Source organism: Heterodontus francisci, chromosome 5 (genome assembly GCF_036365525.1).
Source record: "Heterodontus francisci isolate sHetFra1 chromosome 5, sHetFra1.hap1, whole genome shotgun sequence".
Taxonomy (NCBI): Eukaryota; Metazoa; Chordata; class Chondrichthyes; order Heterodontiformes; family Heterodontidae; genus Heterodontus; species Heterodontus francisci.
This window is the reverse complement of record NC_090375.1, coordinates 48,112,175-48,136,336: the sequence shown is the minus strand read 5'-3', so window position 1 is coordinate 48,136,336 and position 24,162 is coordinate 48,112,175. Positions and strand designations below refer to the sequence as shown.

Sequence of the window (24,162 nt, the reverse complement as noted above, 5' to 3'; positions counted from 1 at the left end):
AATGCCATGGGGAGATGGTCATTGCCTAGCACTTGTGACAAATGTGCCATCTGATATTATTGACCGTTTCCATCAGCCTAACTCAATGCCACTTTTCTAGGTGGACTGAGAATATACCGGTCAGGCCCAAGCCTGAATGTTGTCCAGGTCTCGCTGCACACAGGCATGGACTGCTTCAGTACAAGTTCTTGCTAACAGTACTGAACATCGTGCAGTGAACATCCCCACTTCTGACCTGATGGAGTGAACATCATTGATGAAGCAGCTGAAGATGGTTGGACCATGGACACTACCCTGGAGGAGTTCCTGTAGCGATGTCCTGGAGCTGAGATAACAGGCCTGCACAACCATCTTCCTTTGTGCTAGGTATAACTCCAATGGAAAGTTGTCCCCGATTCCCATTTCAATGAATTTAGTCCTTTTCCTTGAAGGATGCATGCATGTTCAGCATTTGGCCTTCCCATGTGCATTATACTGCACTTGAAGTTAAAAGTCATTTTCCAGTCATGGCCACAATCCAACACATCTGTCTGCTTGCAATTAATCTTCTACATCCCTGATTCTTACACATATGCTGATATCATCTGTAAACTTGTAGATCATCCTTCCAACACCTACAGCTTGGCAATTAATACAAATAGTAATGGTCTTAACACCAATCCATGTGGGACACCATTGGTGATTGGTCTTCAAACAGATCCAAATCCCTCTGCAACCAATTTCTGCTTACAGGTTTTCAGCTGGCTTTCAATCAGTAGATTAACACTAATTTCAGAAAATTATTTTTTGAGAACCCTCCTGTGCAATACCTCAAAAGCTTTCTGAAAGCCCAAGTAGACAATACGTACCTGGTTTCTCTCAACTATCCTTGTAACTTCTTCAAAGAATACAAATTGTTAAGACAGAATCTTCTCTTTCATGGTCGCCTCATTATAGGAAGGATGTGGAAGCTTTAGAGAGGGTGCAGAGGAGATTTACCAGGATGCTGCCTGGACTGGAGGGCATGTCTTACGAAGAAAGATTGAGGGAGCTAGGGCTTTTCTCATTGGAGCGAAGAAGGATGGGAGGTGACTTGATAAAGGGGTACAAGATGATGAGAGGCATAGATAGAGTGGATAGTCAGAGACTTTTTCCCAGGGTGGAAAGGGCCATCACCAGGGGGCATAATTTTAAGGTGATTGGAGGAAGGTTTAGGGGAGATGTCAGAGGTAGGTTCTTTACAGAGAGTGGTGGGTGTGTGGAATGCGCTGCCAGCGGTGGTAGTAGAAGCAGATACATTAGGGGCATTTAAGTGACTCTTGGATAGGTACATGAATGATAGTAGAATGAAGGGTAGGTAGTTAGTTTGATCTTAGAATAGGTTAAAGGTTCGGCACAACATCGTGGGCTGAAGTGCCTGTACTGTACTGTGCTGTACTGTTCTATGTTCTAAACGCTCTGTTTGGTGTCCCTGATGGCACCTTTACTGCCCAGGTAGTCACAGTGTCACCCTAATGATCCCCTCAAGCACCTCCCCTACTCTCATCAAGCTAAGGGGGCCTACAGATATCAGATCGGCCACTGTCCGCTTTATAATTGGAAATAGATTATTCTCCTTACAATTCAAAGGTTCACATAGCATCTGTCCCATCTCCTTAAGAGCCCTTGAGTGGATACCATCCAAGCTGGCAGCCCCCTGTATCAATTCTTCCTAAAACATGTTCATCTATTTTATTAACAACTTTATTGCTGACAAATATTTAATTGCATCAGTTGAGCATCACCTTCAAAATTAAAGGCTGATGCAAAGTACACTTAATAGCTCCTCCACACCCAACAGTCCTTTTAACTGAGCATCTTTCAACAGCCAATACAGTCTTTGACAGCTTGCTGCCTTTTCTCATAGCTGAAAAGCTTTTCACATTGTTATGAATTGTCCACAATCCTTTTTTCCATTAAAAAAGCTAATCTAATAGCAGCCTTAAAAACAAAACTATTTCCAGTACCAGTCTTTGTTTTAAAGTGCATTATGTACTCTTAATTTATAAAAATATTTGACATCGTTTTTCATTTCATAATTTACATAATGTACTTCCATCTTTGATGGGCCCACACTTCCCCCTTACAACTCTATATGGATTTTAAAAATTACTGTTAGCTTTGATATTCCTTGCAATTTTTGCATCTGATAACTGGGAGAAAGCCAACATCAATGTGGTAAAAATGGTTCTGGGCTAACTTGGAACCAAAGGTTGGCAGGAACACAACAGCTGAACAATGGGCTATCTTCAAAAAAAAAAAAAAATAGTTCGGGCACAGTCAAGGTATATTCTCTTGAAGAGGAAAGGTAGGGCAAATAAATCCAGAGCTTCCCAGATGACGAGAGATACAGATGAAGAAAAAAAAAAGTGTGCTTATGACAGATGTCAGGTAGATAATACAATAGAGAACCAGGCTGAATATAGAAGGTTCAGAGGGGAAGTGAACAGGCAAATAACAGAAGCAAAGCAAGAGTATGAAAAGAGACATGCAGCGAACAAAAAAAAAAAGCCCCAAAGTCTTCTAGAAACATATAAATAGTTTTTAAAAAGTGGTAAAAAGGGTGAAGTAGGGCCAATTAAGGACCAAAATGGCGATTTACGCATGAAGTAGAGTGAATAGCTGAAGTATTAAATGAATACTTTGCATCTGTCCTTACCAAGGAAGATGCTGCTGCCCAGGCCACAGAAGAAGGATTTTAGATAAAAAGGAGGAGGAGGTATTAGATTGACTGCCTACACTTAAAGTTGATAAAGCACCAGAACCAGGCAAGATGCATCCAAGGATACTGAGGGAATGGAGTGGAAGTTGCAGAGTGTGATGAGAGGCGGGAGGAGTGCATGGTTTTCTCTAATTCCACTTCTCCTCCACAGGTCACAACATATTTTAAATGTTTAACCAATTACTGATATGATAACTCATACTCCACTCTTTATCCCAGAATACATCAACCAGGTTTCTTTAATAAACATTCAGATTATGAAACAAGACTTATCCAGTAAAGAAGCAAAAGCGTTAACAGATTGAAACATCAAAATTCCATTTTTAAAATACACACTCTGGCTAAAGAGGAAAAAAAATAAATTTTGTCGACAGGAGCTCTTTTACAAAAAAAAAGAGGCAAAACAAAGAATACTTTGGTCAAATACTTGTTAATTCTTGAAATCAGATAAAATATGTTGGGTTCCAAAATGGCATATAGTCTGGTGTCCGAGAGCACAGACAGGTCACCAGGATCTTTCCTGGAGCAGTTCATTTCAGGCAGTGTTGAGAATTAATCTGGCAGGTTTCTCCAGCTTCTCAGGAGAAATGAAACATCAGGGGGTTTTAACTCACAGACTGGATCTTTGCAGAGTTTTACAAAGACTGGAGGAAAGAGATGAGCTGGGTGTTTCTCTTGGCAGGCGGATCTTCAACGGCTTTCAAACAGTCCAGACCCCAACTGAACCAAAATATCTCAGAAGCGAAACCCCCAACAGCAAGTCAGAACCTTCTGAACACTATAAATCTTGATATGTCACTGCTCTGTAAACATCTTCCAAGTCACCAAAATTTCTGTTGTTTACTGAGCTTAAGGCATGCAATATCCAGTCGAGGTTTGTTTTCAAAGACCTCTCAGTGTCAGTCTTTTCAGTTTTCCCAAATAAATCAATGTCCATTATTCTAACATCTCACACTGAAGAGTGTCTGCAGAGACTCATTGAAAGGTTTGCGGCTGCCTGCAATGAATTTGGCCTAACCATCAGCCTCAAGAAAACGAACATCATGGGACAGGACGTCAGAAATGCCCCATCTATCAATATCGACGATCACACTCTGGAAGTGGTTCAAGAGTTCACCAGTAACCGGTCTCTCGATGCAGAATTAAACAAGCGCATGGGAAAGGCTTCCTCTGCTATGTCCAGACTGGCCAAGAGAGTGTGGGAAAATGGCACACTGACAGAACACAAAAGTCCAAGTGTATCAAGCCCGTGTCCTCAGTACGTTGCTCTACGGCAACGAGGCCTGGACAACGTACGTCAGCCAAGAGCGAAGTCTCAATTCATTCCATCTTCACTGCCTCCGGGGAATCCTTGGCATCAGGTGGTAGGATCGTATCTCCAACACAGAAGTCCTCGAAGCGGCCAACATCCCCAGCATATACACCCTACTAAGCCAGCGGCGCCCGAGATGGCTTGGCCATGTGAGCCGCATGGAAGATGGCAGGATCCCCAAGGACACATTGTACAGCAAGCTAGTCACTGGTACCAGACCCACCGGCCATCCATGGCTCTGCTTTAAAGACGTCTGCAAACGCGACATGAAGTCCTGTGACATTGATCACAAGTCGTGGGAGTCAGTTGCCAGCGATCGCCAGAGCTGGCGGGCAACCATAAAGGCGGGGCTAAATTGTGGCGAGTCGAAGAGACTTAGCAGTTGGCAGGAAAAAAGACAGAAGCGCAAGGAGAGAGCCAACTGTGTAACAGCCCTGACAACCAATTTTATCTGCAGCACATGTGGAAGAGTCTGTCACTCTAGAATTGGCCTTTATAGCCACTCCAGGCACTGCTCCACAAACCACTCTGACCACCTCCGGGCACTTACCCATTGTCTCTTGAGACAAGGAGGCCAAAGAGAAGATAATTCTAACACAAATACTCAAAAAAAATTTTAAAAATAGAAGTACTTTCATAACAGGAGGCACTGACCATCATTTTCCAATCTTCCTTCGACTCAGGAGTGGTGCCAGAAGTACTGTAGAATTGCAAATGTTACATCCTTGTTCAGAACAACTTATAAAAAAAATAAGACTAGAGAAGTTGGGACGGTTTTCCTTGGAGAAGGAAGAGGGGAGATTTGACAGAGGGGTCTGAACAGAGTGGATAGGGTAAACTGTTCCCATTTGTGAAAGGATGGAGAACAATAGGGCACAGATTTGAACTGATTGGCAAAAGAAGCAAAAAAAGTGACGAGGAAAAACAACTTCACGCAGTGAGTGGTTAGCATCTGGAATGCACTGCCTGAGTGTGTGGTGGAGGCAGGTTGAATTGAGGCATTTAAAGGGGAACTGGACTGTTAACCAACCTTTTATGTAGTACTTTGTCAAACGCTTTCTTAAAATCCATATAGACAACATCCAGCACTTTCCCTGCACAACATTGTTACTTCAAAAAATTCAATTAAAATTAGTCAAGCACAATCTTCCTTTTACAAATCCATGCTGGCTATCCTTAAATTAACTCAAACCTCTCCAAGTGCCTGTTGATTCTTATCCCCAATTATGGTTTCTAAAACCTTACCCACCACTGGACGTTAAAACTTGAAAGGCCTGGAGTTCCTAGGAACATCCTTACACCCTTTCTTGAATAATGGCGTCACATTTGCAAACCTCAATGCTTTAACACCTCTCCTATATCTTTGGACGATTATGGGCAAACCCTTTTGCCATCTCCACCCCCACTTTTCTTAGCAATCTAGGATGCAAGCCATCCAGACCAGGCAATTTCTCTACTCCAAGCACAGTCAGCACATCCTGCCCATCAATTTTCACCCCTTCCATTACCTCGACAATCCCTGCTTCTACTAACATTTTGTCAGATTCCTCTTCCTTAGTAACCACTCATTACATATTCTAGCTTTGGCCTGCACCTCTAAACATGTCTCTTCCTAACTACTTACATGCTGGTAGGGAACCCAAAATTTTTTATGTTAACTGCTATTCTATTCTCATACTCTCTCTTTGCCAGTCTTCTTTTCCTTCATTTCTCCTCAATTTATTATATTTGGCCTCACTCTCGCTTGAAGAATTCACCTGGCATGCATCACACACCCTCTTTCATTTCATCATCCAAGGAGCCCTGGCTACAGTTCCCCGACTTTTCATCCTTGCTGGAATGTACAAAGCCTGTACCTGAAACATCTCCTTCAAGGTCATCCACTATTCCATTACAGTTTCTACTGTCAGTCTTTAGTTCCATTTTACTCTGGCTAGATCCCCTCATCCCATTGAAGTTATCCCTCTTCCAATTTAAAAGCTCTACTTTAGATTGTATCATAATGTTTAGATTAGTATGCAAGGAACAATGTGCACTCTTACTCAAGTGTTCCCCCCAGAACACTTGGTCCACCTCATTCCCCAGCAACCGATTGAGCAATGCCTCCTTTCTAGGTGGACTGAGAATATACTGGTCAAGGAATTTCTCCCGAACTCATTTCAGAAATTCCTCCCTCTCCTTTCTTTTACTCGAACAGTAATCACCCAAATATCGATTGGGAATAGAGTCCCAACATCACCACTCTATATAGTTCTTGCACATCTCAGATTTCCCTGCAGATTTAATCCTCTCTCGCATGATTTGGAGGCCTGTAGAATAATCATGCCATCTTTGTTTCTCAACGTTAACCAAATGGATTCTGTTCTTGCCCTCCTCAAAGACATGCTTTCTTTCCAACACCATGTCTTCCCTAATCAGTACTGCCACCCAACCCACCATTTTTTTCTTCCCCTATCTTTTCTGAACACTTTGTATCCTTGACTATTAAGCGCCCAGTCCTCCCGGTAAGCCACATTTCCATTACTGCCACCACATATTTCCAGACAACTAGTTGTGCTTGTAGCCCACCAACCTTACTGACCACAATCTGACAAGGATGCTGACAAAATAACTGGTAGTAGTGGGGATTTTGGAAGTAATGGATGGGGTGAAAATTGATTGGCATAATATACTGGAAAGGCTAGAGTGGCAAGTCATCTGGTCCAGATGACTTGCATCCCAGGTTGCTAAGGCAAGTAGGGATGGAGATAGCTAAAATGCTTTGCAAAGTTTTAAATTTAAGGAGCGAGTTTGGGCTCAGTGGTAACACTCTTCCCTTGAAATCAGAAGGTTGTAGGCTATGCTGCAGAGACTTGAATACTTGAGGGAGTATTGCACCATTAGGTGCCACTATTCAAATAAGATTTTAAGCCAATGTCCATCCACTTAGGCAGATGTGAAAGATGCCTTGGCACCAGTCAAAGAACAGCACTCCCTATCCTTTAACCAATATCACTGCAACACCACAATCCTGAAATTCCCTCCCTAACAGCACTATGAGTACCTCCATCACAAGGACTGCGGTAGTGCAAAAAGGCAGCTCACACTTTCTGAAAAGCAATTAAGAGATTGGAGTTCTGATAAAAGGTCACAGACCCACAATGTCAACTTTGCTTCTCTCGCCACAGATGCTGCCTGACCTACTGAATATTTCCAGCACATTTTGTTTCTAGTGTTTTGACTCTGCCAGTGACACCAACATCCCAAGAACAAATTTTAAAAAAGGTTTCTGATCATTCCTTCAGTGCTGGGTGTGGGAACTTAGTGTTCAAATTAGTTACCACTTTCCACAAGCAGTACCTCATAGTATATATCCAAAGAGCTTTATAGCCAAAGGGCATGAAAGTTGCGATATAAATCCAAGTTTTTTCCTCATTTTCAAAATTACTGATTTTTCAAAATATTTATTTAACAATTAAGTGTGCTAGAGTTTAGTTTTTAAATTACCTCCTCCGCCTCGAACCTCCAACACAAAATGGCACTCCAGCTATACAAGATGCCGCCTACCTGTCAACTCAGGTGATTTGCTTTTCTTTGAACGACACTGCCGTCCGGTTGAGGCGGGAAGCACACTGATTGACTCTTTATTGCCACGTCCCCACGTGCAAGCACCAATCAGTGTTAGCACAGCTGTGGGCGGGGCTTGCATTTGATTGACAGCAGTTTTGCTGCGCTTTTGATTTTGCTTCAACACTGGCGACGGTTAAAACGGTTGGAGGCTGGACCTGGGCCAAAAGGGATACGTCCATACGAATCGATTGATTGAATTCGAATTGGATTTGATCGACGTTTAACTTGACCAATCACCGACTTCTCACTAAAAACAAACCAAAATGCATGCACACTTCTGCGGACGGCTCCTTCCAATAGAAAGAAAACTTTAAAATAGAATTAAAAATGTGACTTTTGCGATAAGTAAAGCGGATGGACTGCCCAGCCCATTTTAAAAACGCCCTGGTTGAAATCGATCTCGGCGCCAGGCCTCGGACTCCAGTGCCCAGTGATGCCGCCTGGTGTGTAAGCGAGCAGTGGGGAGAGCTGCGCTACCTGCAAACTGCGCCTACCGACTAGTAAAGGCTGTTAGATGGTTGCTTTTATTGAGAATGACATACTCTCCCAAAAAATGACTGACACCATTAGATTTGTAAGGGCGGGAAGGAGAAGTTGGGAATGTCGATTAATGAACTCGCCAGCAAGCGAGGTATGGCTTATGGAGCCTTCGAGCTATCATGTCCTACGGCTCCTTGTGGCTTCCCTTGCGGCTATTTTCAAAATGGGAACTGAAGGGCTAGTGGGAAAGAAAAAATCCCTTCTCTTTCATTATCTAATGCTCCCAATTGTAATGCAGGTTCTGCATGCCACATTTTTTACAAGTGTGAACAGCCACACTAAGGAAAAAAAAAAGTAGGAGGCTCACAGATTGCTCCCAAATACCGTCAGCTAAATCTTCTGGAGAAGTAGATGATCATCATCCCGGAAGATTTACTCTTTTTATCCAAAAAGCATTTTTGGGAAAAGGCTGACTGTGGGAGAGGAGAAGAAACCACGCAAAGACCTGGAGGATGAAAAGAATATCCAGAACCCAACTCTAAAGTTTAACATTCTCATCAGAAGTAAATGTTCACTTCAGATTTCCGGCATTGACCATATTTCATTCTGAAGCGTTTTCATTTTAATTACATGCTATGATTATAGCAACATATTATACAATACAGACCCGCAAGATGGTTATTCAATTGATGACGCCAACTAGATATCTGCAAGGCAACTGTTGTGTTGGGTGTATAGAAATGCATTGAATGCAAACCAATGGGGAAGCGAGGAGGGGTTCAAATAACACAAGCTGGAACAGCTAAACTCCAGTGGTTTCTAGCTCTATCCAAAGATGAGTCACCATGTAGTGTACTCCCAGCTTTCCCTTTTGGAAACAAAACAACTGTTCACCATTTCTTCAACTGTTGTTTGGCCACACAAGCTCGAGTATTGGGTTGTTTAAACTATTATTTACATCTGGATAACGGCTGGGGTCAATTATTTACAGGGAATAAAGTGCTGAGTGGCACCTGCAACACAACTGGCGTGCTCTAGGAACTCTCATGAGGTCTATTTTGTTTGCACAACAAAACATAAAAGTAGTTTATCACTTTTTTGGAACGCACTGTTGGAGCCACAGGAGGCGAGGTCCACGACGCATTTAAGAACTTTAAAAATAATTTATAGGGGTGGGTGGGTGAGTGGAGGGGAATGAGATCAATGACTAGGAATCGGAAATACTGTACAACACGGGAAGATGAGACGACAGGATATCTAAATGTAGTACAGTGAATATAGTATCCACCAAGAACACCGTGAAGCGAACTAATTTTACAAAGCTGAGGATGTCAACTGAAGAGACTTTCCATGTGATTGCAACTCCAGATGCAGAAGTAATCTGTGACAGTTATTTATATTTTATTCCTAATCTCATTTACAGTTTCTAACTATTGCGATGCTGGCCCAAGAGAGAAAATATCATCCGCTGCACTCGACAGAAGTTATACAACTCGATACACTTTAATGATTTTTGTTATAACAGAATAATCACTGCTTTTTGAATATTCCAAACTATCAATTCAAAAGTAAATCAAAATTGAAACTTGAAAGAAACATGTCAAAACAAAACTTACCTCGAACTAAAGATCTCGCACTTAGTTAAACTTGCTGGATAAGCAAAGCCCGTTTGTTTTTAAAATCTTTATCTGTTAAAGATTAGGGAGGTTCTGTCCGTATATTTTTCTCTGCTGCCTGTTACTGTTTTGATATGAACGGATGTAGGAGGTTTTTATAAAGCCTTCAGATTCGGCACTGCCCACTTTTTTTCATCTTACAGACACGTGTCTTTTATTAGACAGGAAACACTTTCCATTTAAAGCTGTTGCTTTGCAAACAAGAAATTATTTACAAACTAAAAGTTTTGAAAAAAAGAAATTAAAGGACAAGAAGAAACAAATCAACGGAAAATGCGCTTTTCAACTCACTTTTAAAAAATGTGGAACAAGTTGCAACGGCGTATGTGCTGTCGAGCACACCCACATACCAGGATAATTAAGGCTGTCAGAAGGCAACGTGCAAAATAAATTGTTATTGTCCCAACTTACAGATAATTACTTTTTTACTTAGCACGGCTACGTGATTACCTGCACACATCACGCAGACAGACTGATGCAATTTAGAGCAGGTAAGGAGTAGGACGATTATTGAATGAAGCTGTTGGTATTGAATGAAGCTATCGTGTTTGTGTTTATCTCACATACACGAAAACCTTTAGCACACAGTGAGAGAGGCAGGCACTTGGCAAATATGTGGTTCTTGAATTGAAGTATTGCTACAATGACAAAACTACCTAAGTCCGATATGTGTAGCTGTACAGCAGGATATTTCTACTCCACACGAACCCCCTCGCACTGTAATTACCTATTCCTATCCGTTTCCCTTCTCCCCATTGAATGCATCAAGCCTCCCCTTAAATGAAGCAATGCTACCTGCTTCAGCCAGGCCATATTCTCAACAATCTACATACGTATATACGAACTAGGAGCAGAAGTAGTCCATTTGGCTCCTCGAGCCTGCTTCACTATTCCATAAGATCATGGCTGATCTGTTTGTAGACTCAATGCCACTTTCCTGCCTACTCTGATACCCTATTAATCCCTTGTTTGTCAAGAATGTTGCAAGTGCTTCTATTTTTTGTTAAATTTTGAGGATTTGTGTTTTAAAACTGAAAAAAGATTCCATAGATACTGGAATTTGTGGCTTTTTAAAAAAAAAATGTCATCAGAAGGTCTTTTGGACTTGGCTTGTAAACAGCAAATGCTGGAAGGCACCTGTTTTCAGATAAATACCCAGCAACGGGCTTTTTGACTTGGGGAAGATGTTTACAGAGAAGTGACAGGTCAAGATTTCTAGGGATCAGGAGGTTTGACTCCTGAGATGTTTGTGATTTTGTTTTGAACAGGCATTTGGGGTATGGACAGTGTTCTGTAAAGGAGTTAAAGAATCAACCTGCCAAAGACAAACTCCAATTCAGCCTGTTTCAGCTCTTTGAAAAGCCTGCCAATTTTTCTATCTCTTTGAGAAGCTCTTAGAAGTGAGTGTAAGAGATAGATAAATTGATGCTGCATTCCTCTGCAAGGCCTAACTGAAACTCCTGTTTCTGCAATTCTCCTGGAAAACCTGCCCAAGCTGATCTTCAACGTTGCCTGAAAATAACTGTTCTAGGAAGATCCCAGTGACAGCCGTCTATGCGTAACTCAGTCAAAAGGAGTCTAGATATGCACCTCAAGTGCCGTAAACTGCAGAGATACGGACCAAATGCTGGAAGGTGGGATTAAAGTAGGTGGATCGTTTTTCGGCTGGCACAAACCCAATGGGCCAAGTGGCCTCTTTCTGTGCCTTAAACTTTCTATGATTCTATGATTTGGGACACCAAAACAAAGGACATCTAACATCTTTACATGTCTTCTCTTTTTTTCCTTCAAGAAGTAGTGGGTATTTGGCCAATGTATTCTTTTTTGCCTGCTTTTTTTGTAATAGAGCTCTAAAGAGAAAATCTCTATTTTACAGTATGTATGTGTGTATGTGAGGGACTAAGGTAAAAAGGGAACTTTTGTATTTCAATCTGTGTGTTAATTCTTTGCTTCATTACTGGTTAAGACTTGTTTTATAATAAACTGATAATTTTTTTGTTTATTAAAGAAACCAGGTTGGTGTATTTTATTTTTTGGGATAAAAATAGAGTCTATGATTGACCGTATCAGTAACTAGGAAAAAAATATATATATGTTGTGACCTGTGGAGAAGTGGCAATAGAAAAACAGTACACTCCTCCCACCTCAGTCATAACAAGAATCTGTCTATCTCTACCGTAAAAACATCCAATGACCCTGCCTCCACCCCTCTCTGTGGAAGAGAGTTCCACAGACTCATAATCTTCTGACAGAAAAAAATTCTCCTCATCTCTGTCTTAAATGGAGACTCCTTATTTTTAACTGCCCCTTAGTTTTAGTCTCTCTCATAAAAGGAGACATCCTTTCAACATCCACCCTGTCAGGTCCCCTCAGGATCTTGTGTTTCAATAAGATCACCTCTCATCCTTCTAAACTCCAATGAATACAGACCCAACTTGTCCAACCTTTCCTCATAAGATAACCCTCTCATCCCAGGAATCAGTCGAGTAAACTGAACTGCTTCCAATGCAATTATATCCTTTCTTAAGTAAAGAGACCAAATCTGCAAAGAAATCAATTCTAAATTCTTTATTTGATCTGTTTGTAGCTATATTATATTTCTGGACTTGGCCGCAAGTGGACACATTCACCGTATTGATCACTTCATCATTTTAAGGAACTCTAATCAGGTATCTTCCTAGTTTCGTTTCCAGATAAAAGTGCCCCTGCCTATTCAAACTTTCCTGATAGTTGCTTAGTGAACCATTTGGACTGGTGTTTGCATACGCGCATAACAGAAACAAAGCCTTGTCTTTGATGGAATTACATCATTCAAATCACTTGTAGCTGGGGAAGATTAAAATTTTTAAAAAGTTAGTTAAAATAATGGCACAGCAGCCAGAATGTAAAAGTCTCACTGCAATGAGCATTGGGGCCAATTTTCTTGTCAATTATGCCTAGGAAATACTCTTATTCCCTGGCACAAATGAAAGGCAAAGGGGATGGAGACCAGGGATCAGTAATAGCAGTTCTCCATCAGCTTTACATTGCCTTGGGATTTCCAGGGTTTTCCCTGAAGGGCTGTGGAGTTCCTACATCCATAATGGCACCAGGCAAAGTACAGTCATGTTAATGAGTCAAAAGGGGTGTTCATGGGTTTCCCATCTTATTTGCTCAGGGTTTGCTGGAATGATGCTCAATTAAATTGGTGCCAGAAGAAGCTGGTAAGAAATGCTTAAAAAATGGGGCTGCTTTTTTGATTCAGCCTCAATGGATCAGAAAGTGGGGAGTTAAAAATAATTACCCAGACTGGTGGAAGGTGGTGTTCTACAGTGATGGATGAGTGCTGGGACCACTGTTATTCTCCATTTATGAAAATAATTTGAACTCCAAAATCAAAAGTATAATTTCAAAATTTGCAAATGACACCAAATTGTGGGGTATGCTTAGTACTGGAGGAGATTGCGATAAAACAGAAGAAGACTTTAATAGATGAAAAATTAATTTCAATATAGATAAGTGTGAGTTGGTGCATTTTGATAGGAGGAATAATACTTCTTTGAGGTAGAGGGGAAAAACGATCCAAGGGTACTGACTTACAAATCATTAAAGGTAGCAAGACAGGTTCACAAGGCCAAAAAGTACAAACAAAGCACCAAGATTCACTTCTAAAGGAATAGAATTGAAAAGCAGAGAGATGTATAGAACCTTGATTTGACCACACTTGGAGTACTCTGCACAGTTCTGGTCTGCATATTATGAGAAGGATATAGAAGCAATGGCGAATGTGACTTTTTTTTTGCAAGGCATACCAGAACTGAGAGTTCCAAAGAGTTAGATTATGAGGAGGGATTACTAGACTTGTATTCTTTGGAAGGTTAAAGGTTGATTTAATTGCTGTTTTTAGGATTTTGAAAAGATTTGTTTTATGATTCCATTCCTGAATGGCCTGCTTCTATTTTTAAGATTATAAGAACAGATCCCTGAAAGTATCAGGACAGGTTAATAAGGTGTTTAAGAAGGCATACATGATACTTTGCTTTATTGGCTGAGGCCTAGCGTGTAAGAGCAGGGATGTTACGTTAGAACGCCTAACAAGCCACTCAGTTGTCAAGGGCAATTCGGGATGAGCAACAAATGCTGGCCTTGGCAGCGACGCCCATATCTCACAAAAGAATAAAAACAAAACTGTATAAAACGCCAGTTAGACCAAAGCGTTACGGGAAGAATGTAATCATATTGGACAGGGTATAGAGAGATTTACCAGAATGTCATAGTCTTTTATGGCATAGAAGGAGGCCACTCGGCTCATCGAGTTCATGCCGGCTCTCTGCGGAGCAATCCAATTAGTCCCATTCCCTCGCTCGATACCCCTAGCCTTGCAAGTTTATTTCCTTTTTGTGCCTATCAAATTTCCTTTTGAAATCATTGATTGTCTCCGCTTCCATCACCCTTGTGGGCAGCAAGTTCCAGGTCATTGCCACTCGCTGTGTAATATTGTGACTCTGTGTAAAAAAGTTCTTCCTCACATCCCCCCCTGTATCTCTTGCCCAAAACCTTCAATCGGTGTCCTCTAATCCTTGTACCATCAGTTACTAGGAACAGTTTTTCCTTGTCTAACTTATCTAAGCCTGTCATAATCTTGTACACTTCTATTAAATCTCCTCTCAATCTCCTTTGCACCAGTGAGAACAACCCCAACTTTTCCAACCGAACCTTGTAACTAAAGTCCCCCATCCCTGGAACCATTCTGGTAAAACTCCTCTGCACCCATTCAAGGAACCTCACATTCTTCCTAATGTGTGATGACCAGAACTGGATGTAATACTCTCGTTGTGGCTTAACCAGAGCTTTATAAAAGTTCAGCATAACCTCCCTGCTCTTGTACTTTATGCCTCTATTTATGAAGGCTAAGATCCCATATGCTTTGCTAACCACACTCTCAATATGTTCTACCACCTTCAAAGATCAATGCGAATGCACCCCAGGTCTCTCTGTTCATGCACAGTCTTTAGACCTGTGCCATTAAATATATATTGCCTCACCCTATCCCTTCTGCCAAAATGCATCACCTCACACTTGTCTGTATTAAATTCCATCTGCCACTTGTCTGCCCATTCTGCTAGCCTATCTATGTCCTGCTGCAGGCGTTTCATATCATCCACACTGTTTGCCACTCATCCAAGTTTGGTCTCATTGGCAAATTTTGAATTTCTAATCTGTATTCCAATATCCAAGTCATTTAGATGTAGCAAAGAAAGCACTGACCCTTGGAGAACACCACTGTCTACCATCCTCCTGTCTGAATAACAACCATTTAACATGTTTTCTGTCCTTAAGCCAATTTATTTTAATCCAATTGACACTGACCCTCTTATTCCATTAGCCTCAATTTTGTTAACCATCCTTTTATGTGGTGCTTTATCAAATGCTTTCTTAAAATCCATATAGACAACATCCACCGCATTCCCTGTATCAACCTTCTCTGTTACTTCATAAAAAATTCAATTAGTTTAGTCAAGCATGATCTGTCTTTTACAAATCCATGCTGGCTATCCTTAATTAACTCAAGCTTCTCCAAGTGCCTGCTAATTTTTTTCCCTGATTATTGTTTCTAAAACCTTATCCACCACTGATGTTAAACTACTGGCCCGTAGTTATTAGTACTGTCCTTACACCCTTTCATGAATAAGGGTGTCACATTTGCCACTCTCCAATCATCTGGCACCTCTCCCCTATCCAGGGAAGATTGGAAGATCATGGCAAGCCCTTCTGCTATCTCCACTCTCACTTCCTTTAGCAGCAAGAAGAAAAACTGCTTAAAACTCACTTTTCCATTTGTTTTCTTCCCTATCCTGATGCGGACACCCGTACAATTACACAGGTCCCTTTCCCTCTCCTCCTTTAAGGCACACATGAAGGGTCTGGCCAGATTAGATAGGGAAAAACTGTTTTATTTCATTTTTTAATTTTAGAGATACAGCACTGAAACAGGCCCTTCGGCCCACCGAGTCTGTGCCAACCATCAACCACCCATTTATACTAATCCTACACTAATCCCATATTCCTACCACATCCCCACACCACCTACCTATACTAGGGGCAATTTATAATGGCCAATTTACCTATCAACCTGCAAGTCTTGGGCTGTGGGAGGAAACCGGAGCACCCACACAGTCACAGGGAGAACTTGCAAACTCCGCACAGGCAGTACCCAGAATCGAACCCGGGTCGCTGGAGCTGTGAGGCTGCGGTGCTAACCACTGCGCCACCGTGCCACCCACTGTTCCCACTTGTGAAAGGATCAAAAATGAGAGGACAAAGATGTCAAGTAATTGGCAAAAGCAGCAAAGTGACATGAGGAAAAACTATCACACAGCGAGTGGTTAAGGTCTGGAATGCACTGTCTGAGAGTGTGGTGGAGGCAGGTTCAATCGAGGCATTCAAAAGGGAATTAGACTGTTATCTCATAAGGAAGAATGTGCAGGGTTATGGGAGAATGCAGGGGAATTGCACGAGGTGAATAGCTAGGAGAGCTAGTGCAAACACCATGAGCCGAATGGCCTTCTGTGCTGTAATAATTCTGTGATTTTGTAAAATCTATCTCTTTGGCCAAGCTTTTGCTTATCTGTACTAGTATCTCCTTTTAGTTGCTTTGTGTCAAATTTTGTTTGATAATGCCCCTGAGAAGAAACTTAGAGCATTTTACACATTAAAGGTGGTATATAAATGCAAGTTAGTGGTGTTGTAGTTCAAGAACCTCACCCAAGTGGCTACTCTTCACAGACAGAGAATGTCTTTAAGTTTGATTAAATATAGGGTGGGTACAGCTGAGGCCTCTCGTATTTACACTTGAATCCATACATGAGCATTTTTAAGTAGAAGACCTTTCAGGTGATCATGATAGCAACCTTTGGCTATTTTATTCCCCTCCCTAATTGAGGGCATTGAAGCCAAGTATAACACCTCCATCTTTGTCCCAACTGAGATCAACTCAACACATTTTTAATGACAAGACCCCATCCATTTAATGGGATAATAAAAACAAAATACTGCGGATGCTGGAAATCTGAAATAAAAACAGAAAGTGCTGGAAATACACAACAGGTCTGGCAACATCTGTGGAGAGAGAAACAGAGATAACGTTTCAAAGGACAAAGAAAATTACAGCACAGGAACAGGCCCTTCATCCCTCCAAGCCTGCGCCGATCCAGATCCTCTATCTAAACATGACGCCTATTTTCTAAGGGTCTGTATCTCTTTACTTCCTGCCCATTCATGTATCTGTCTAGATACATCTTAAAAGACGCTATCGTGCCCGCGTCTACCACCTCCGCTGGCAACACGTTCCAGGCGCCCACAATCCTCTGCGTAAAGAACTTTCCACGCATATCCCCCCTAAACTTTTCCCCTTTCACTTTGAACTCGTGACCCCTAGTAATTGAATCCCCCACTCTGGGAAAAAGCTTCTTGCTATCCAACCTGTCTATACCTCTCATGATTTTGTACACCTCAATCAGGTCCCCCCTTAACCTCCGTCTTTCTAATGAAAATAATCCTAATCTACTCAACCTCTCTTCATAGCTAGCGCCATCCATACCAGGCAACATCCTGGTGAACCTCCTCTGCACCCTCTCCAAAGCATCCACATCCTTTTGGTAATGTGGTGACCAGAACTGCACGCAGTATTCCAAATGTGGCCGAACCAAAGTCCTATACAACTGTAACATGACCTGCCAACTCTTGTACTCAATACCCCGTCCGATGAACGAAAGCATGCCGTATGCCTTCTTGACCACTCTATTGACCTGCATTGCCACCTTCAGGGAACAATGGACCTGAACACCCAAATCTCTCTGTACATCAATTTTCCCCAGGACTTTTCCATTTACTGTATAGTTCACTCTTGAATTGGATCTTCCAAAATGCATCACCTCGCATTTGCCCTGATTGAACTCCATCTGCCATTTCTCTGCCCAACTCTCCAGTCTATATATATTCTGCTGTATTCTCTGACAGTCCCCTTCACTATCTGCTCCTCCACCAATCTTAGTGTCGTCTGCAAACTTGCTAATCAGACCACCTATACTTTCCTCCAAATCATTTATGTATATCACAAACAACAGTGGTCCCAGCACGGATCCCTGTGGAACACCACTGGTCACACGTCTCCATTTTGAGAAACTCCCTTCTACTGCTACTCTCTGTCTCCTGTTGCCCAGCCAGTTCCTTAGCCATCTAGCTAGTACACCTTGGACCCCATGCGCCTTCACTTTCTCCATCAGCCTACCATGGGGAACCTTATCAAACGCCTTACTGAAGTCCATGTATATGATATCTACAGCCCTTCCCTCATCAATCAACTTTGTCACTTCCTCAAAGAATTCTATTAAGTTGGTAAGACATGACCTTCCCTGCACAAAACCATGTTGCCTATCACTGATAAGCCCATTTTCTTCCAAATGGGAATAGATCCTATCCCTCAGTAACTTCTCCAACAGCTTCCCTACCACTGACGTCAGGCTCACCGGTCTATAATTACCTGGATTATCCCTGCTACCCTTCTTAAACAAGGGGACAACATTAGCAATTCTCCAGTCCTCCGGGACCTCACCCGTGTTTAAGGATGCTGCAAAGATATCTGTTAAGGCCCCAGCTATTTCCTCTCTCGCTTCCCTCAGTAACCTGGGATAGATCCCATCCGGACCTGGGGACTTGTCCACCTTAATGCCTTTTAGAATACCCAACACTTCCTCCCTCCTTATGCCGACTTGACCTAGAGTAATCAAACATCTGTCCCTAACCTCAACATCCTTCATGTCCCTCTCCTCGGTGAATACCGATGCAAAGTACTCATTTAGAATCTCACCCATTTTCTCTGACTCCACGCATAACTTTCCTCCTTTGTCCTTGAGTGGGCCAATCCTTTCTCTAGTTACCCTCTTGCTCCTGATATATGAATAAAAGGCTTTGGGATTCCCCTTAACCCTGTTTGCTAAAGATATTTCATGACCCCTTTTAGCCCTCTTAATTCCTCGTTTCAGATTGGTCCTACATTCCCGATATTCTTTCAAAGCTTCGTCTTTCTTCAGCCACCTAGACCTTATGTATGCTTCCTTTTTCCTCTTAGCTAGTCTCACAATTTCACCTGTCATCCATGGTTCCCTAATCTTGCCATTTCTATCCTTCATTTTCACAGGAACATGTCTCTCCTGCACTCTAATCAACCTCTCTTTAAAAGCCTCCCACATATCACATGTGGATTTGCCTTCAAACAGCTGCTCCCAATCTACATTCCCCAGCTCCTGCCGAATTTTGGTATAGTTGGCCTTCCCCCAATTTAGCACTCTTCCTTTAGGACCACTCTCGTCTTTGTCCATGAGTATTTTAAAGCTTACGGAATTGTGATCACTATTCCCAAAGTAGTCCCCTACTGAAACTTCAACCACCTGGCCGGGCTCATTCCCCAACACCAGGTCTGGTATGGCCCCTTCCCGAGTTGGACTATTTACATACTGCTCTAGAAAACCCTCCTGGATGCTCCTGACAAATTCTGCTCCATCTAGACTTCTAACACTAAGTGAATCCCAGTCAATGTTGGGAAAATTAAAATCTCCTATCACCACCACCCTGTTGCTCCTACATCTTTCCATAATCTGTTTACATATTTGTACCTCTATCTCACGCTCGCTGTTGGGAGGCCTGTAGTACAGCCCCAACATTGTTACCGCACCCTTCCTATTTCTGAGTTCTGCCCATATTGCCTCACTGCTCGAGTCCTCCATAGTGCCCTCCTTCAGCACAGCTGTGATATCCTCTTTGACCAGTAATGCAACTCTTCCACCCCTTTTACCTCCCTCTCTTTCCCGCCTGAAGCATCGATATCCTGGGATATTTAGTTGCCAATCATGCCCTTCCCTCAATCAAGTCTCAGTAATAGCAATAACATCATACTCCCAGGTACTAATCCAAGCCCTAGTCAAGTCTGTCATCTTTCAGCTAAGCTGGATAGGAAGAAATAAGTTCAGTGGGGCAGGAACAGGCTGAAACGATGGATCTACCAGTACAGTCCTGTATCGTTATAGAGTTATACAGCACAGAAACAGACCCTTCGGCCCATTGTGTCTGTTCCAGCCATGAAGCACCTATCTATTCTAATCCCATTTTGTAGACTTAGCCTGTAGCCTTGCATGCTAAGGCGTTTCAAGTGCTCATCTAAATACTTCTTAAATGTTGTGAGGGTTACTGCCTCTACCACCCCTTCAGGCAATGTGTTCCAGATTCCAATCACCCTCTGGGTGAAAAAGTTTTCCTCAAATCCCCTCTAAACCTCCTTCCCCTTACCTTAAATCTATGCCACACAAACAAGAAATGCTGTAAATACTCAGCAGGTCTGGCAGCATCTGTGGACAGAGAATTAGAATTAACATTTCAGGTCAGTGGCCCTTCATCAGAACTGGCAGATATTCGAAATGTAAAAAGTTTTAAGCAAGTAAAGCGGGGGTGGGGCAAGAGATAGCAAAAGAGAAGGTGTTGATAGGACAAGGCCACAGAGAATAACTGAGCAGAAGGTCGTGGAGCAAAGGCAAATGGGATGTTAATAGTGTGCTGAAAGACAAAGCGTTAGTACAGAGAGGGTGTTAATGGACAGAAGACCGAGCAGCCTGGCCCCAAGCACAAACATGAAAAAAATAGTGGGTAGGCACAGTAGAAACAAACTAAACAAACTAAAATAAAATAAACACATAAGAAAAGAAAGAAAAAAGAAAAAATAACAAAAAATTAAAAGTGGGGGGCCTGTCGTGCTCTGAAATTATTGAACTCAATGTTCAGTCCGGCAGGCCGTAGCTTGCCTAATCGGTAAATGAGATACTGTTCCTCGAGCTTGCGTTGATGTTCACTGGAACACTGCAGCAATCCCAGGACAGAGATGTGAGCATGAGAGCGGGGGGAGTGTTGAAATGGCCAGCAACTGGAAGCTCAGGGTCATGCTTTCGGACAGCTGGAGAGGCATTAGTCCCCATAAGCTGCTGGAGCTTGCGATCCTTAACAACTGAAAGGAAGAAAAAAAAATTTTGTTACAGTATCTGCAGTATTTTGCTTAAATCTATGCTCCCTGGTTATTGACCCCTCCGTTAAGGGAGAAAGTGTCTTCCTATCTATCCTATCAATGCCCCTCAATTTTGTATACCTCAATCAGGTCCCCCCACCTCAGCCTTCCCTGCTCTAAGGAAATCAACCCTAGCCTATCCAGTCGCTCTTAATAGCTGAAATGCTTCAGCCCAGTCAACATCCCGGTGAACCTCCTCTGCACCTTCTCCAGTTCAATCACATCCTTCCTATAGTGTGGCAACCAGAACTGTGCACAGTACTCCAGCAGTAGCCTAACTAGCGTTTTATATAGCTCCATCATAACTTGCCTGCTCTTATATTCTATGCCTTGGCTAATAACCACCTTATCTACCTGTGCTGCTGCCTTCAGTGATCTATGGACAAGTACACCAAGGTCCCTCTGACCCTCTGTACTTCCTAAGGCCCTACCATCCATTGTATATTCCCTTGCCTTGTTAATCCTCCCAAAATGCATCACCTCATATTTCTCATGATTAAATTCCATTTGCCAGTGCTCTACCCATCTTAGCAGCCCATCTATATCGTCCTGTAATCTAAGGCTTTCCTCCTCACTATTTACGACACCACCAATTTTTGTGTTATCTGTGAACTTATTGGTCATATCTCCTATATTCACGTCTAAATCATTAATGTACACTACAAACAGCAAGGGTGCTAGCACCGATCCCTACACCACTGGTCACAGGCTTCCACTCGCAAAACAACCCTCGACCATCACCCTTTGCCTCCTGCCACTAAGCCAATTTTGGATCTAATTTGCGAATTTGCCCTGGATCCCATGGGCTCTTTTTAGATTAGATTAGATTAGAGATACAGCACTGAAACAGGCCCTTCGGCCCACCGAGTCTGTGCCGACCATCAACCACCCATCTTTATACTAATCCTACACTAATCCCATATTCCTACCAAACATCCCCACCTGTCCCTATATTTCCCTACCACCTACCTATACTAGTGACAATTTATAATGGCCAATTTACCTACCAACCTGCAAGTCTTTTGGCTTGTGGGAGGAAACCGGAGCACCCAGAGAAAACCCACGCAGACACAGGGAGAACTTGCAAACTCCACACAGGCAGTACCCGGAATCGACCTTCTTAACCAATCTCCCATGTGGGGCCTTATCAAAAGCCTTACTGAAGTCCACGTAGACTACATCAACTGTTTTACCCTCATCTACACATCTAGTCACCTCCTCGAAAAATTCAATCAAGTTTGTTAGACACGATCTCCCCCTGACAAAGCCATGCTGACTATCCCTGATTAAGGAGTTCCGAAGAAGGGTCACTGAGGGAAGGACAGGATTGGCAGCTAAATGTTACAGGATTTAGAAGCTTCAGGCGGGATAGAGGGGGATGTTAAAGGGGTGGGGGAGTTGCATTACTGGTTAACTCTGCTTCTCTTTCCACAGATGCTGCCAGACCTGCTGAGTGATTTCAGCATTTCTTGTTTTGGCCCCATCTCTAGTTGGACTATCTACGTATTGTTTCAAGAAGCCCTTCTGAATGCTCCTTACAAATTCTGCCCCATCCAAGCCCCTAGCACTAAGTGAGTCCCAGTCAATATAGGGGAAGTTAAAATCACCCACCACTACAACCCTACAAAATCTGTCTACATATCTGCTCCTCTACCTCCCGCTTGCTGTTGGGAGGCCTGTAGTAAACCCCCATCATCTTGACTGCACCTTTCCTATTCCTGAGCTCCACCCATATTGCCTCGCTGCATGACCCCTCCAAGGTGTCCTCCCGCTGTACAGCTGTGATATTCTCCTTAACCAGTAATGCAACTCCCCCACCCCTTTTACATCCCCCTCTATCCCGCCTGAAGCTTCTAAATCCTGGAACGTTTAGCTGCCAATCCTGTCCTTCCCTCAATCAAGTCTCTGTAATAGCAACAACATCATAGTTCCAAGTACTAATCCAAGCTCTAAATTCATCTGCCTTACCTGTTATACTTCTCGCATTGAAACAAATGCACTTCAGACCACCAGTCCCGCTGTGCTCCGCAACATCTCCCTGCCTGCCTGCTCTTCCTCTTAGTCTTGCTGGCCTTATTTACTAGATCCCCCTCATTTATTTCACTTGCTGTCCTCCTGCTCTGGTTCCCACCCCCCTGCCACACTAGTTTAAACCCTCCTGAGTGACGCTAGCAAACCTCGCAGCCAGGATATTAGTGCCCCTCCAGTTTAGATGCAACCCGTCCTTCTTGTACAGGTCCCATCTGTCCCTGAAGAGATCCCAATGGTCCAGATATCTGAAACCCTCGCTTCTACACCAGCTGTTCAGCCACGTGTTTAGCTGCACTATCTTCCTATTTCTAGCCTCACTGGCATGTGGCACAGGGAGTAATCCCGAGATTACAACCCTAGAGGTCCTGTCCTTTAACTTTCTACCTAACTCCCTAAACTCCCCCTGCAGGACCTCGTCACTCTTCCTGCCTATGTCATTGGTACCGATGTGTACCACAACCTCTGACCTGAAATATTAACCATGTTCCTCTCTCCATAGATGCTGCCAGACCTGTTCTGTATTTCCAGCACTTTCTGTCTCTACTTAATGGGCTTGTGCAAACAGTGCATTGCATTCTTATGATATGGCAGTTTTAAATCTACATACAACAGAAGTCACAAAACAAATAGACAGCTCACTGTATCAATACCTACCTTGCTCACTCTTTCAGCTTGATTTGCAATAGATGCAGTTGCGCTACTGCGAAGCTCCCTGGAGATGTGACTGAACTCACATAATATGACTATGAATGTCTGCCCACTAGATGAAATCACATGTAACTATGAGTAACTGCCCATCAGATGATGTAAGATTTCATAACTTGCTGTGATTTTGGGAGTTTACTTCCTTTGTTGTGCATACCAGTCCAAATACATATCAGTGGATCTTAGAATCATAAAACATGTTTGATAAAAATGCACATTGTCAGTAAAGATAATATGTTAAAAAATAACTTCGATGAAGTGTTTATCTTCTTATTTATTTAAAATTCACTCAGTGTCCTTTTCACCTCAATCTCTCACGCTTCCAGACTGATGAATACACATTGCTATCATTGGATAATCTCAAACAGCAGTCTGTCCTTTCCATGCAGAAATTGAGGCACGGGGGGGGTGGAATTTTATCCAGGCTGCAGGAATCATGAGGTCAAGAAAATGTGACACCAAGATCTCAGTGTCACCTCTTCTCCGGAGGGCCCACCGAATGTAGTGCCAGTCAGACACT

At 42.6% G+C, this 24,162-nt stretch overlaps 2 protein-coding genes across 5 annotated transcripts in view; one reads left to right on the top strand and one right to left on the bottom strand.

Moving 5' to 3' along the window:
- The window catches only part of LOC137369823 (protein NDRG1-like), a 110,158-nt gene that overhangs the window by 83,019 nt on the left and 2,977 nt on the right, over positions 1-24,162 (bottom strand). Inside the window, exon 1 of one of the 4 annotated variants that reach the window (XM_068031387.1) lies at positions 23,592-23,697. The exons of 1 other annotated variant lie outside the window; for it this stretch is intronic. The gene's annotated coding sequence lies outside the window, so the exon portion shown is untranslated. Of the gene's footprint in view, positions 1-8,808; positions 8,829-9,757; positions 9,904-23,591; positions 23,698-24,162 lie in introns of those variants that run through there. 2 more of the 4 variants (XM_068031385.1, XM_068031389.1) reach the window with 2 other exon arrangements.
- The window catches only part of LOC137369824 (forkhead box protein H1-like), a 268,380-nt gene continuing 254,020 nt past the window's right edge, over positions 9,803-24,162 (top strand). Inside the window, exons 1-2 of the mRNA XM_068031392.1 lie at positions 9,803-10,308; positions 12,405-12,486. The gene's annotated coding sequence lies outside the window, so the exon portion shown is untranslated. The remainder of the gene's footprint in view (positions 10,309-12,404; positions 12,487-24,162) is intronic.